The sequence below is a fragment of the Oryza glaberrima genome, chromosome 5 (assembly GCF_000147395.1).
Source record: "Oryza glaberrima chromosome 5, OglaRS2, whole genome shotgun sequence".
In the NCBI taxonomy this organism is placed as follows: domain Eukaryota; kingdom Viridiplantae; phylum Streptophyta; class Magnoliopsida; order Poales; family Poaceae; genus Oryza; species Oryza glaberrima.
Window position 1 is genome coordinate 25,233,205 of NC_068330.1, and position 14,693 is coordinate 25,247,897.

Consider the following 14,693-nt stretch of genomic DNA (forward strand, 5'->3'; position numbering starts at 1 on the left):
AGGCAGAAAAATGAGTTCACGTTAAGTCGGTTAATTTGATTCATTTCTGCTTTAAAGGTAAATCTGTCTATTTCAATAGAGAAGTAGCTCACACTGTGAGAGAGTGCCGTAGTAGACTGGTAATGCTAGTTGCTAATCCAACCAATTTCTGTATTCTGAAGTCTGAACTTAACATCTCACACATTTTAGTTCAAGACTCTTGCGCGTTCGCAAAAAAAAGACTTCAAGTTATTTCTTCTGAGACTACAAACTGCAGGAACCAAGGATGAAATAATCTGCACTCTACACAGGTTAGATGTTTACTCCAGAAAGGCATAACCAAGCATGACAAAAGGTTGTACCAATACATGGAAAATAAAATAATAGCCAACAAATCATCAGTCAGCCATGCAGGGTTCTGAATTTCAATTTGAAACCTCAATGTTCACATTTTCTTCAGTTATTTCTCAGGCATCCCTGCATACAGTAAACAAATTCAAGCAATATAATATGTATAGAAAGACCTACAGCACCAGTCTAATTCAGATCTCCTGCAACTGGATGGTAAAATATAATTCCAATTAGCAAGAAAATGATGAGCACTGCTAACTGAAAGTCCAAGCACAAACATGCATATGTCCGCACTTCAATCATCCAATGAGACACCGAGAGCTACTAACTATGAAATTTCCCCAGAGAGGCAATGCAGATAAGTAAAGTTCTTAGGAGCAAGTGGTTTATGCAGTAAAGGAGTCCTGCTTCAGCTTACAGTAGAAATAAAATGTATAGTTTATCAAACATACATTTTTCTGTGCTCAAATAGGTAGAAGGTACCTATTTGGCAGTGAAAATAGAGTGGTCGGATAGGGATTAGCAATCCATAAAGAAGCAAATCGATCTTCATATATCAAAGGTACAATTATCTGTGCTTACAGTTGGGTTTCTTTGCAAATTCAGGGATATAAAACAAGATTGACAAGCAATTTTATAAACTACATAAGCAGAAAATGGTTCCATGTTAAGTTAATTTGATTCATTTCTAATTTGATGGTAAATCAATCTATTTCAATAGAACAGTGGAGTAATGCTAGTCCAACTATTTATGCATTCTGAAGTCTGAACTTGAACATCTCATAAAATTTTAGTTCAAGACTTCAAGTTGTTTCTTCTGAGACTAGAATATGCAGGAATCAAAGATGAAATAATCAGCATTCCACACAGGTTAAAAGATGTTAAACTGACAAACAGACAAGGCGCAGATGAAGCATGGGTGACAAAGCAACTTGATCGTTTGAGTGCAGTGCCAGAACACATCCCATGCATGTAAATCCAGTTCATGGGATACTCCAGTGAATGAGTAGTTGCATTTATCATGGATGCGTATTAGCTGAGGACCACATTTTCAGTTTGTAGAAACTGAATTATTCAGTTCAACTCTTCAACGCACAAATCATGCACAACCATCAGCATTCAGATTCACAGAGAACAAAAGGGTACCAGAAAGTACCAAATACAGGGATTGAATCACAAGTTTTACTTCAGATTTCAGAGAGGAGGATTCCTAGATTCATTTAACATCGTAGCGACACAAAGATTATAATCTGCAGGCAGCTAAGACGAAATAACCTGCATTTTGGTTCCTAAGCAAGCGAGATGCCCATAGAAAGTTCAGAATACCAAAAAAAAAAAAAGATCAAGTAGGCTCATGAACTATCTGAAGGGTTACCAGAATGGTTAAAGCAATGATGGTAAGTGATTTACAGATTTCTGCAGTAAACGAGCTGTGCTTCAGCTTATGGCAGAGACAAAACACAGACAACTACAGAGACTAATCAGACAACTATCAACATGAGGAGCGCCAACAAACTCAAAAAAACAACTCAGTGCAGATGACAGTAAATTGATCGGAGAGAAGTAATTCGAAGAACCTTTGCTTAATGCTCGTCGTCATCCTCTCTACTCCTCCTCGTCGTCCTCTGCGAACTCTGGACCGTCGTCGTGGTCGTCGTCGCCCGCAGCGGCTGCAGCGGCAGCAGGGTCCTCCTCCGGGAACATCACAACCAGGGACCTCAGGGCCGAAACCCGATCGCGCACCTCCAGGATGTTGCCGGCGAGCCAAGCAGCATCCCTCGTGCCGTGGTGCTGATGCCGAGCATGTCGGCGGAGGAAGCGTCCGACGGGGCGGACGGCAGCGTGAAGGGCGTGGACGGGGCCGAAGATCGACGCCGCCAGATGCTGAATCGACCACCCGTAGCGCTGCAGCTCCTGGCCGGCGACGATGTGGAACGGCGTATGCATCAGCATCGGCACGATGACCTCCAGAACGATGGCGAGCTCGTGGTCCAGCCTGGCAAGCCTGGCCAGGCGGTGGCGGCGCTCGATCTCCCAGCCCTGGCGCACCCCCTCCTTGTCCAGCAGAGCCAGCACCGCAGGGGCGTCGCTGACGCGAACGTTGCCGATGACGGCGAGGCGCGGGCCGACGATCGCAGCGGCGCTGAGGACCGCATCGCGGACGCCATGGATCACGATCCACTGGAGCTCTCCTCCTCCCGCCATGGCCTCCTCGCGGCGCTCCTCCACTCTTCTCCTACCTCTGTGTGTGTGTGTGTGTGTGTGTGTGTGTGTGTGTGTTCTGATGCGGGGAGGAGAGTAATGGACTTTCTGCACGAGACGCTGAAGCGTGGGGCCATTTATAGCCGGAACGACGGTGCCGTGCTGAGCTGGCAGTAACACGTGTCATGCCCCTTTCGTTCAAATTTGAATAGATATCTTGTCCGTCAAGACGGGCCGTGAGCGAAGTCGAATTCGGTAGTAGCTCATGGCCGTAAACAAATCCAGTTGAGCGTAGAAGTAGGCCTGAAAATCCTTTCTACCGATATGGGCCTCAATGGTCTCTTGTCTGGTTCTTGTGGATCTTGACAATCTTTTGGAGTAAGTCCACTTTGACTCTCTCATATAAAGATCCAAGGTACCTCTCACCCGTAATACTGGATATCTTCACCCCTAAATTATTAAAAGTGGTGTAATTTAACTCCCTCGTATCAATACAATGGGCCAAGATTCGCACGAGCCCAACGATTGCCAGCAGCCTGTTGAACTGCCGAAACAACACATTCTCCACCAATTTGCCACGAGAGAAGACAGCATCGAGGTTTTCCCAATGCGGGCATCCCACAATTTGATGTTGTGGTTGTAGGATCCTGCGACGAAGTTGTTGTGGTTGGCAAGGGACACCACGCCAGCACGGATGTAGTCACGGTGAGAGGCGGGGATGATGAACACAGCCATCTCGAAGGACATATCCTAGTAGAGGAGGAGCGCACATTGCCAACGGTAAAGAGGTGGACCTTTTCACCGCCAAGGATAGGGGTACTGGACAAACTGTGTCTCGGTGGAGTGGGCGTTGAGCATGTGGGCAAGTCCAATGATGGCTACTTGTCGGCACAGAAGACGTGGACGACACCCTTCTTTTCGCCGAAGGCAAGGAGGGCACAGTCGAAGCAAAACGACGGCGAGTATAGGTGACTTCCTCGGAGACGGAGATCCAAGGAAATGACAAGAGGAGGTCCCCAGAGAAAAGGAGCACGAAGGTTGAATAGGAGGCGGTGAGAATGGGGTTGCCCGCGACGTGGAGAAGGCGAGGTGGGTGACATTGAACTCGTTGGAGGGGGTGAGCTCGTACACACACGTGACTAGATGAGGGAGATGGAGTCAGGCCACTCTAACCCCCGCCGCCCTTGCACGACCACCCTCCTATGCTCCACGTCAGGCCGCCTTTGGGGGAGGAGGAAGTGCGAATAAGGATGGCAATGTCGAGAAGGGAGGCTAGTGTCATGATGATCCAAGTCATCCTGCCCACTGGACGAGGCCATGGAGCCGTCGTCGCGCCACTACCGTCGATCGTTGTCCTCGCTTAGCTCATGTGGCGGTGTGGGGAAACCATCTGAATTTCAGTTATTTTTAAATTGTATTTTTACTTGAATTTTTTTCTCTGATTAATGTGATAATTTCTAGCCTTCATAACAAATGTGATGTCTACTTTCAAAACTGTTTTAATAATATAATAAATAGAACAATATTCCATGCAGCAATGCCTTATCATTTAGAAAGCTTATAACGTAATCACACTTCACAATCCGTGCATGTAAACCCGGTTCACAGGTGAAACCCTCAACTATCAGGGATGTCTAAACACTATTAACATCACATTCCTTTTTTTTTTTTGACGTAATTAACATCACATTCTCACACTGAATTATCCATTCCAACACAAAGATCATGTAACGCCAGAACAGTTATTTCTGCATACAACTTCATCAAGAACAATAGAACCAGAAAGTTGTAAGAACGATTACTGAATCAGACATCTTAGTTTCAAGTTTTCTCTGCTAGAAAAGGACTATTAGTGCTACCAACTCCACAACATTGAAACAATCAGAATAATCTGCAGGCACCAAACATAAAATAATTTGAGCCTATACACACTCAGGTGAGATGTGCACAAAGCTCTGAACACATGACCAAGCTTGACATTAAAATTCTACTAGCAATGTATGGAAAAGGGATTATAAAATAAGTCATCATTCGGCCATTGATGAGTCTGAAAGTTTTCCGGGAATACACTTTGTGTATCTTTGTACTATTACTATTAAGATCAGAGTAATTCACAGTGGATAAACCAAACCAAGAAAACAAGAAAGGGGAGAAAGTAGTTAAGGTCAGAGTCATTTACAACGGCCAAACCAAGCCAAGAAACAATAAGGGGAGAAAGTAATTAAGATCAGAGTAGTTTACAATGGCCATTGATCAGACTGAAATTCAGCTAGAACATCAATCTTCTCACTTTCTTCAGTTACTTATCAGAGAGCTCTCCTGAGACTAAATAAATTTTAGAAAGCTAAAGCATACAGGATGAGTGCAACAGAAAACTAAGTCAGATTCATTGCAATTTCAAGAAAAGCTAAGTAAAACTCCATCCACCCGAAAAACGAGCACAAACATGCACAACTGCTGTTAGGAAACGATAGGCGAACAAACGATAAAGAACAATAGATCAATCACAAAAGACACGAGATTTAACGTGGAAAACCCTCCCAAAATAGGAGAGAAAAAACCACGGGCGCCAGCCAGCAAAATATCTTCACTATATCTGAGGTGAGGTTACATCACCGCACGGCGGCTTACAAGAGGTATATATATATAGTGGAACCCTAAAAGGGATGATGATCCGTACCGCGGGGGCTCCGCCTACCGCGGGGGCTCCGCCCCCGCACCCCCGGGCGTCCCCAGGCGCACAGCCCAATGGGTCAGCTTCAGCCTTCGCTCCGCTACGGCAGAAGCTGGCCTTTATTAAGTGCAAATGAATTTGGATCACAACTCAACAACTGCAGATGTTCAGAGATCAGTTATCAGTTCCGTTCAAAAAAAGACATCAGTTATCAATCAAAATGCAAAGATGTACGGGCTCACGGTTATCATCAGAAAAGGTTCCAGAATGGTGGAAGGGATGTAAAGTACAGGAACTGAACTACACACTGATCTGCTGCAAGTGATTTGCCGATTTGTGCACTGTAGGAGTTCTACTCCAGCAGAAACAAAACACAGACAACTACATGAGACAAATCAGGCAACTATCAACATGAGGAGCTAGCGCCAACGAACTCAGCAAGCAGAAACAGAAAACTCAGTGCAGATGAAGCATGATTTAGCTAGCCGGATGACAGAGTAACTTGATCGGTGGAGCAAGGTGTCAGAAACCTGTCGTCTCAAGGGAAAAGCCAAACGGGAGGAGAGTGGTTCGATGGGCCTGGATCCGTGAACGCAGAGCTTGATCTGGGGAGGTGTTCCTGACCATTTCCCGTTGTCGCTGCAGAGATACCGCCGTGCGCGGGCTCCTTGAAATGGAATCTTGGGGTCGTGGCGGGTGCTCCGATCATCCAAGAAGTAGACGCCGGCGTCCAAGCCGGGGTAGTTAGCCGCCTCATAAGATCTGGAGCAACCTTGTCCGACGAACAGCATCCGGCCATCTAGCTTGGTCGTCAGCTCCTCCCATGAGTAATGAACCTGGCCGTCGTGTAACCTCTCCTTGATCATCTGGAACACCCGGAACGCCGATGCCGGCGACAGCAAGTTGGGAGCTAGCTTCTCGACCATGAGCAGGTCATTGCGGGACTCCACGAGGTAGCTGGCTACGATGCGCAGGTCGCGATAACCGAGTTCATCGCGTGGCGTGATGTTGCCCAGCTCGATACTCACGTTCACCTCATCCACGACCACGATCTTGCCTGGTGACCATGGCTCTGCCATCGACGCTCTGCACACGACAATAATGTCGTCCAGGGTGAGGAAATGGAAGGCCTCGTCGTGGTATGCGACGTCCTCCAATAGCCCAACCCCGCTTGTCCTGATGGTCTTTGACATCACATCAGAACCTGTGCGCCAGAACGCGATGTGCTCCATGGAGTTGGCGGGCGGAAGGTCAGCCGTGAGGATGCCGCCGGCGACGGATCCGTGTACATTTGGACTCGACGAGAGGGTGGCGGCGACGAGGAGAATCTCGGCCTCAAGCTCGCGGTCATGGAGTTGGAAGGTGCCCCAGTTGGGCAGTTCCTCCTCCTGGGAGTCGGTGAGGTTGAAGAGTACGTGGCCGTTGTCTTGGCCGACGGCGAGGAAGAGCCACGAGTCGTCGTACGAGCCGAAGTAGCGCGCGCGGCGGAAGGCCTCGGGGACGAAGACGGGGTGGGTGCACCAGGCGTCGCCGGCGACGACGAAGGACAGGGTAGGCCCGTGGGGTGTCAGGAGGAGGATCCCCGGGAGCGGCCGCGGTGGCGGGATCTGTAGCAGCGTCCTGCGCCATGAGCGGCAGATTTCTCCCACGTGGGCGCGGTCGAACGCGCACGGGATGCGGCGGACGATGCCGAGCAGGACGGCGTCCGGGAGCTCCGCCCATGGCGGCGCCGGAGACACATCCATGGTGATGGTCGTGGATGGCGAGGTGGGCGGTTGGGGGATTTTGGGATTTCGGACAAGGAGACGGGAAGACGACGAGGAAAGGCTAGACTTGCGGCTTGCCAGCTTTTGTCGGCCGTTGATGTGGGTCCCTTCTAGAAACGGTTCTCCTCAAGACCCAATTTCTTGATCCATAAGAATGTCAAACTCAGCAACAGAGAAGGGACCTTAAATGAACTTATTTTATCGGAAGCAAGGCAACAGCAGCTGGAGGCGGCCCATGGCTGCAAGCCCAGCTGACAAAAGGCCGGAGCGTGTACGTAGTCGAGATCGGCGCGCGCGACGAAACAGGGATCCGTACGGCAAGAGATGTTCGGTATAAATAGACAAGGGCTCAACCCAAGAGCAAGTAACTACAGGAATAGAGAAAAGCTAGGGTTTATCTAGGGTAACGACTTGAGTTTAATAGATGAGAGAGGGTTTTTTGTGGGCACTTTCAAAACTTTAGTCAAATTCTGTTTCCTTATTTTGTAAGCAGACGGATCAGCAGGAGAAGAACGATCACACTAACAGGTTAGTCCATTAAATTTTGGTGTTCTTTTTATTTCTGCTAAAAGATTTGGTTGTTTGGTTTTTGCTACCATTCACCATCCTAGCTTCCTCTGGTAGACTTGTTCTTGTCCATGTTCGATCCTTACACCTCTCCCCTCCTCCTCATCGGGCAACCAGCTAACCAACACCGCTGCTGTATAATGCAGATCATCCCAAAGTGTGCCTCTTCTTTGCCCTATCCTCCTCCAGAGCTTCCTTCATGTTTCCCGCTACAACCTTCTCTCCCCCAATTGGTCGTGCATGGTCACCAGCGACAAGTACCATCACCGAGTCCTACATTTATGTTCTTCTATTCTACTTCCCTCTCTCAACAGTTGGTGCAGCTCCTTGTCGCTTGATTTCTTTCTAACGAGATTAAAAAATGTTAGGGGGAAGGAATTTTTATAATATTGTAAATTTTATGTTGCAATTTATGTCATCGAGAATTTTTTTACTAATGATCAAAAAAAAGATTTTTTTTTACTAATATAAGCCACTTCATTTTTTTAGGTAGGCTATGTCGGTTACTATTGTGTTAGGTGGACCATTACACCTTTGGGAGTGTTTGTTACCTTCTTTTGTTAATTTTGTTACCTTGACACTAATTCATAGGCTGGTTAATTATTTATCGTTCCTAGTTTTCGTTTAAATCTTTTTTTGGAAAAAAAAGTTTAATTGTTTATACATATCCAGATCGCTGTTGCAAGTTAACTTGAAAAACTATTGAGTGGCTTGACTACTTTGTCTTGGCCTGGGTTTGTTGTGTTTTGGATGACATCTTTAGTGCCATTTTTTTCTTATGTAATTAACTGCCGTTTTATTTATCCTAAATCCTATGTGCTTTCAGGTACATAACTTTCATACAAGGATATGCCTCGATTAGGGGATCAGGATGCCGATCCATTAGCAAGAGTTATTTGGGAGATTGGATATCTTTGTTGCTTCCGCTTTTTGGATCGCTACAATACCTACGAATGTTATTTACACTCATTTTGGTATGGCGTATTCATGGGAGGCACGTTTGTGACATGTAACACTATATATTTAGTCCTAGATAAGATCAACTCGTCCCATGCACGACCATGGAGTAGAGGAAGATTGTAAGATATGATGATGCATGGACTTGTAATTTGTCAATTCAAGTTGATAGGTCATAACCTTTATGTATGCATCATCACATTCTAGTCAACAATAATTATTTGATTTACTTTACATTAATTATCTATCTATCTATTATTTTATGATAAGATAGTTTTGAAAGGAAGCACCATATTCGTTGTGGAGGCTAGAAATTCTCACAGTAATTGAAGAAAAAGAAAAAAAAATCTTAACTGTTTGATTATAGTGAGTTTATATTTTAATGGTTAAGATTGATCGTGTACTACGCAGCACACATGTACCTTGATATGAATGAATGTTCAAACTTGCATAATAAATGAATGTTTAACTTGATCAATTAATATATAGACAATAATCCTAGACATGTGTTACCATTGTAAATTTCTACATTTATGCTCACTGGCATGCTATAGGTGTGTGTGTTCTTAGACTGGGGGTGTCAGGCAAGGACTTTCGACGATCCAAAAGACGATTGAGTGTTTAATTAACTGCACGTACATGGTTAGGAACAGAAGACCGGTAGTAGCAAATACTACTCCGTCCCATAAAAAAGCAAGAGAAAAGTATGAATTATCCCCTAAACTATTGGGTGAGTATGAATAACACCCCTAAACTCGAAAACTAGACATCACTCAACCCGAACTTTCAATACCGAACAAGAAACCCCCCGAGCACTGTTGCGAGCGGTTTAGAGTTCAAATAGCACACGTGGCAGTCCAGTCAGTAATTTTTTTCTAAAAACAATAGCGGGCCCACTTGTCAGAATCCCCACCTCTATTTCTCTCCTCCTCTCGTTCTGAAGAGTGCGGCGGCGGCGGCCGGCCCGCTCTGGAGGAGTAGCACGATGTGCATGCGGAGAAATACGGCGGCGCGGGAGAGGGTTGACGCGGCGGGGCGCGGCCAGTGGCATGGAGGCGGAGGCGAGGGCCGCGCGGTCGACGGCGAAGGTGGGGCGGCGGAGATAGAGAGCCACCACCACCATAGCCTCTGCCGCCACCGCCACCACCACAACCTCACGCACAACGCCATGTACCACGGTCGCCCGAGTTCGATAAAATCATTACTCAGTTTTTTGAGATGGAGATAATAATCGATCTCGATCTGATGTGTCCATGGAATTCGGAACGTTTGTTGCTTCAAATCGATTCACAGTTGAGCACTTGAGCTCCTCCGCCATGCACGGTGGCCCAGAGCTTGGACGCCACCAAGAAGGAAGAAGTTTTTCTTTTTCTTTTTTTATAGCTCTCCGCCCCATGGACTTCCGGCAGCTAACGCCCGTCGCCCCACCGACGGCACGGTGGTTAGCTGGCGATGCGTCGCTGTCACGGTGTTGACACAAGCCATGGCCGCCTCCGCCGCCGCACCTTCGCCGTCGACCGTGTCTCCGGTTGCACTGCCCTCGCCTCCGTCTCCATGACGCCGGCCTCTGCAGGCGCCCCGCCGCTTCGCCCTCTCTCCCGCGTGCGGGACAGCGGGGCGGCCGCGCGTTTCTGAAGGAGACGGAGAAGAGAGAGAGAAAAGATGGGTGGGGAATCAGACAAATGGGCACACTACTTTTAAAAAAATATTGCTGACTGGACTGCCACGTGTAATATTGGAACTCTAAACCGCTCGCAATAGTGTTCAGGGGGTTTCTTATTCGGTTTTAAAAGTTCGAGGTGAGCGATGTCTGGTTTTCAAGTTTAGGGGTGTTATTTATACTCACATAATAGTTCAGGGGGTAATTCGTACTTTTCTCAAAAAAGCAAATCCTAGCTATAAATCTGGACACACATATATTCAGTTTTATGGTTAGGATTAGTTTCTTTTTGTAACGAGAGGTAGGTCTGAATGTAACCTTAATTAGCAATAGCTATCTTGTGACCCAATCAACAAGTTCAGGAACAGTCAGTACAAGTGAGAGTAAACTCAGAAAAATGGCTACAAGTCATTTATTCAGAACCAAGTTAAACACTTCAAAAAGGAAACATTAAATTATATAGATCTATGCTGCAGGATCCCCATACTTGTTATTCTTTATATGTAGCACAATATTCTGATTATTCTCTGCATACGTTTTTTTCTTCTTCCATTACATGTGTAAGCAATTGTTGCTTGATCTAGTTATTTAAGGCCCATAAACCCCAAAGGCCCAACAACGGCGTGCATTGGATTTTGGAATAAGTTCATCTGAGATCTCTTAATTTTACACCGAATCCGATTTTCGTCTAACAACGGCATGGGCTTTTCTGGTCAAAACGTATCGTCTTTTATCACTTTATCATGAGTTATTTTTCTTTGCTAACAATACTTGTTGTTTTGCCGATATTTGCGGGTTCATTAATTTTCTTTTTATACCTCATAGGGGAAACAAAATCGTTAGGTGGTATACTATGTCTATAAGGATGAAAATCGAATTCGGTGTAAAATTAAGGGACCTCAGATGAACTTATTCCTTGTATTTTCTCTCTCGGCCTATTCCGTCGTCTTCAGAATACGCGCGCGGACTTGGGGGAGCCTGAAAATTTGCCGTTGCGTAGTACCACTCCGCGTCGCCGGCGCCGGCCAAGGCAGAGATCTTATTTGGAAGTGAAACGAAGTCAAGCCAACTGTCTGTCTGTATGACTACCGTATTCATCTTCGTGCTTCCTCTCCAAATAAAACATCATTTGAGGCCCGCTGGTTGGTGAATTTATTTTATTAAAAAAAAGATAATGGAAGGTCAAGACTATTCAAGAGGTAATCTCTGGCCTCTGCAACTGTACGCATGACTCTGGGGCAATATATTAGTTGCAAAGTTGCAAATTACTAAATTCTAAACACTGAGTATTTCTGAATAGAGTGGTATAACAATCATAGAGGAACAGATAGATATGCAGCCATGCAGGTATCAGAGGTATAGCTATCTGTGACAGGTTCGGTGGCTTTCCTGCAGAATTATGCGAAAATACTGTCGCTCGTCCGACAAGCCACAGCCGATCCTAATGGTAAATCTGGAAATACCTTGGGGGGTGTGTCCAAGCCCTCTGTGAAGGAGATACATGCGAAGTCCAAATGGCAACCACCTCCAGAAGGCTGGGCCAAAATCAACGTGGATGGCGCGTTTGATCAGGGCGATGGAAGATGTGGTATCGGAGTGGTTATCAGAGACTGCCTGGGAAGAGTGCTCCTAAGCTCCTGGCGCTATCTCAGACGATGCTCTCAGGCAGAAGAGGCATAACTTCTTGCTTGTTCGGAAGGAATCAACTTGGCAGCAGAATGGATACACTTGCCGGTGATACTGGAATCCGATTGTTTAATGGCAACAGCAAGTATCGCAGGAAAGGATATGGAACGGTCTAGATGGACTTTTCTTCTTCGTGAAATAAAAGCGGCTGTTAGGCGTCTGCAAGAGGTGCGTGTGCACCATGTCAATAGAGAGTGTAATAGGGTTGCTCATAAACTTGCTCAGCTTGCGAAACGGACAGCTCATTGCGCGGTTTGGCGTGATCAAGCTCCGTCTTGTATTTTGCATGTGCTGCGGCAGGATTGTAATTTGGTGCCCTAATCAATAAAGCTCTCTATTCCCGCAAAAAAAGAAAAAAAAAAGAGGTATAGCTATCTGTGCTCACAGTTGGGAAGCTTCGCAAATTCAGGGATGTAAAACAAGCTATTTACTGAACAGAAGTAATGCTAGCCGTGCATTCTTAAGTCTGAACATGTCACACATTTTAGTTCAAAGACTTCAAGCTATTTCTTCTGAGACTACAATCTGCAGGAACCAAAGTTGTTATGAATCTGCAGGAACTAAAATCTCAGATGATAAGATCAGAAAGGCACACAGCCAAGCTCAATCACCAGCAAATCATCATTCGGGCATGGAGGGCTCAATATTCCCATTTTGCTTTTCGTGGGCGACTAAAGTTTCGCCGACCAAATTCATTAAAATCTTGAGGGAGTTTGATACAAATTACAACAAGTATGGTTGTTGCATCAGCATTTAAACACATAAGAACTAGCCCTGGGGACCCAATGAGAACAAACACCACACAGGGATTAGTCTCTGCGTATAGTAAACAAAGTTAAACAGGATAACATATGTACTGCAACTCTGCTAGTTCTAGAACAACAAAATGATTCAGATTTCTTTCAGCTTGAAGACAAATTGTAGCTCCATTTATCCAGAAAATGATGCATAGTCGTCACAAAAAGTTCAAGCACAAACACAGAGAGCTACTAGGCTCATGAATTTTCTGAATACCAAGTGCCAACATATGAATAGAGGCAAATACTGCAGTAATGAATTGTCTGCTTCAGCTGAGGGGAGAACCAAAACGCAGACATACTAATCAGTAGCTATCTCAAAAGAGAAATCATCAGAAATGGAACACAAATGCAGATGAAGAAAAAAAATTAGATAGCAACATGAAGACGAGTAAGAACCAGTTCGATGTCCCTTTGATTGACAGAGGTCGCAGTCGTCAGTTCGATCGGCTTCCCGTCCGGTCCAGTGCTAGGTGACGATGTAGTAAATCGCCACCCCTAAAATGATGGCGACAGCACCGCCCAGAACTCTGTACGATGTCAGCGCGGAGTCAGTCGACGCGGGAGAAGGATCCGTGCCCGCTGGTGGTGGTGAGTCGACGAGAGGCGAAGAGGAAGTCGCTGGCGCGGTGGTCGGAGAAAGCCTTGCCGTAGCAAGCGGTGGCGTCGGGGGAGGCGGAGAGGTGATCTCAGTGGCAGGACTTGGCGTCGCCGTCGACTTCGGGGAAGGAGTCGGAGTAGTCGGTGGCGGCGGCGCGGCAACCGTCGACGTGCTCGGACTCGGCAGCGGCTGCGGAGGAGGAGGCGCCGTGGGGGGAGCGGCCCCGAAGTCGAACTTGTGCAGCGCCGCATTCGTCCATGCCGCGAAGCGGGCCCTCCTCTGCATCCGCACGAGCACGACCACCGCGTCCGTGCGTCGCTGGAGGCCCTCATGATCCTCCTTCGTCGGGGGAGGCGGAGGCCACAGCGGCGTGATCGTAGCCGTCACCGTCGGGGGAGGTATCATGGTGACCGGCGGCGGAGGAGGCACCGTGGGGGCGGCGGCGTCGAAGTCGAACTTGTGCAGCGCCGCACTCGTCCACGCCGCGAAGCGGGCCCTCCTCAGCCTCTTCACGAGCACCGCGTCCGTGCGTCGCTGCAGGCCCTCCCCCTCCTCCTCCTTCGTCGGGCGAGGCGGAGGAGTGAACACGATGGGGGGCCACAGCAAAGTGGCCGAGGTCGGGGGAGGTGTCGGTGAGGTCGCCGTCGCCGTCGCGGGAGGCTTCCTGCTGCTGCTGGTCGCAGGCGACGGAGGAGGAGGATGAGGCGTAGTAGCGCTCAGCGGCGGAGGGGAAGGAGGAGGCGCCGTGTCGAAGCTCTCCACCACCGATCGCGCCCACGTCGTCATCCTGGTCTTCTCCAGCTGCGCGAGCTCCTCGGTAATCTCCTCCGCGCGCCTCTTCGCGCCCTCCTCGGTATCATCCGCTGGCATCAGCCAAGGCCATACGAGCTTCTCAATGATGGATGACGCTTGCTTGTCGAAGGCCGACCACAACGATCGGAGCGCCTCTTTGGTCGCCATGGATAGGGGATGGGGCGGTGGGAGAGCTCGCACTGCAAGAGGACGAGGAAGAGGAGAGGGATTGGGGAGCAAGGCGGAGATGGAGCGGAAGGAAGAAGAAGGTGGTGTGTTATATAGCTGGCAGCCTGGCACTTGCAGGCGCATTCGAATGGGAGGGAAGGAGCTCACACGGTTGGATTGGAGAGACCTTCGAAGAAGAACAAGGCCCAACGAGGAGCAGCGGGCCAGGGCCTTCCTTGCTGCGCATGCTCGATCGGTGGAATAAGTTCACTTTAGATCCCTTAATTTATCGGCAAATCCGAAATTCGTCCATGAACCGCAATATTAGATATAACAGGCTCCTCAATTTGTAAAATTGGATCACCCGAGATCTTAGGTAGTATTATATCCGGTTTTAGCTGACGTAACAAGCTGAGTCAGTGTGAGATCCACGTGTCAGGGCAATTCAGTCTAAATTAAAAAAAATAGCATTTGGCGAACCCTACACATTAGT

At 47.5% G+C, this 14,693-nt stretch overlaps 1 pseudogene; it reads right to left on the minus strand.

Moving 5' to 3' along the window:
* Positions 1 to 5,451: 5,451 nt before the first annotated feature.
* On the minus strand, positions 5,452 to 6,951 carry LOC127775093 (uncharacterized; annotated as a pseudogene).
* Positions 6,952 to 14,693: the final 7,742 nt, after the last annotated feature.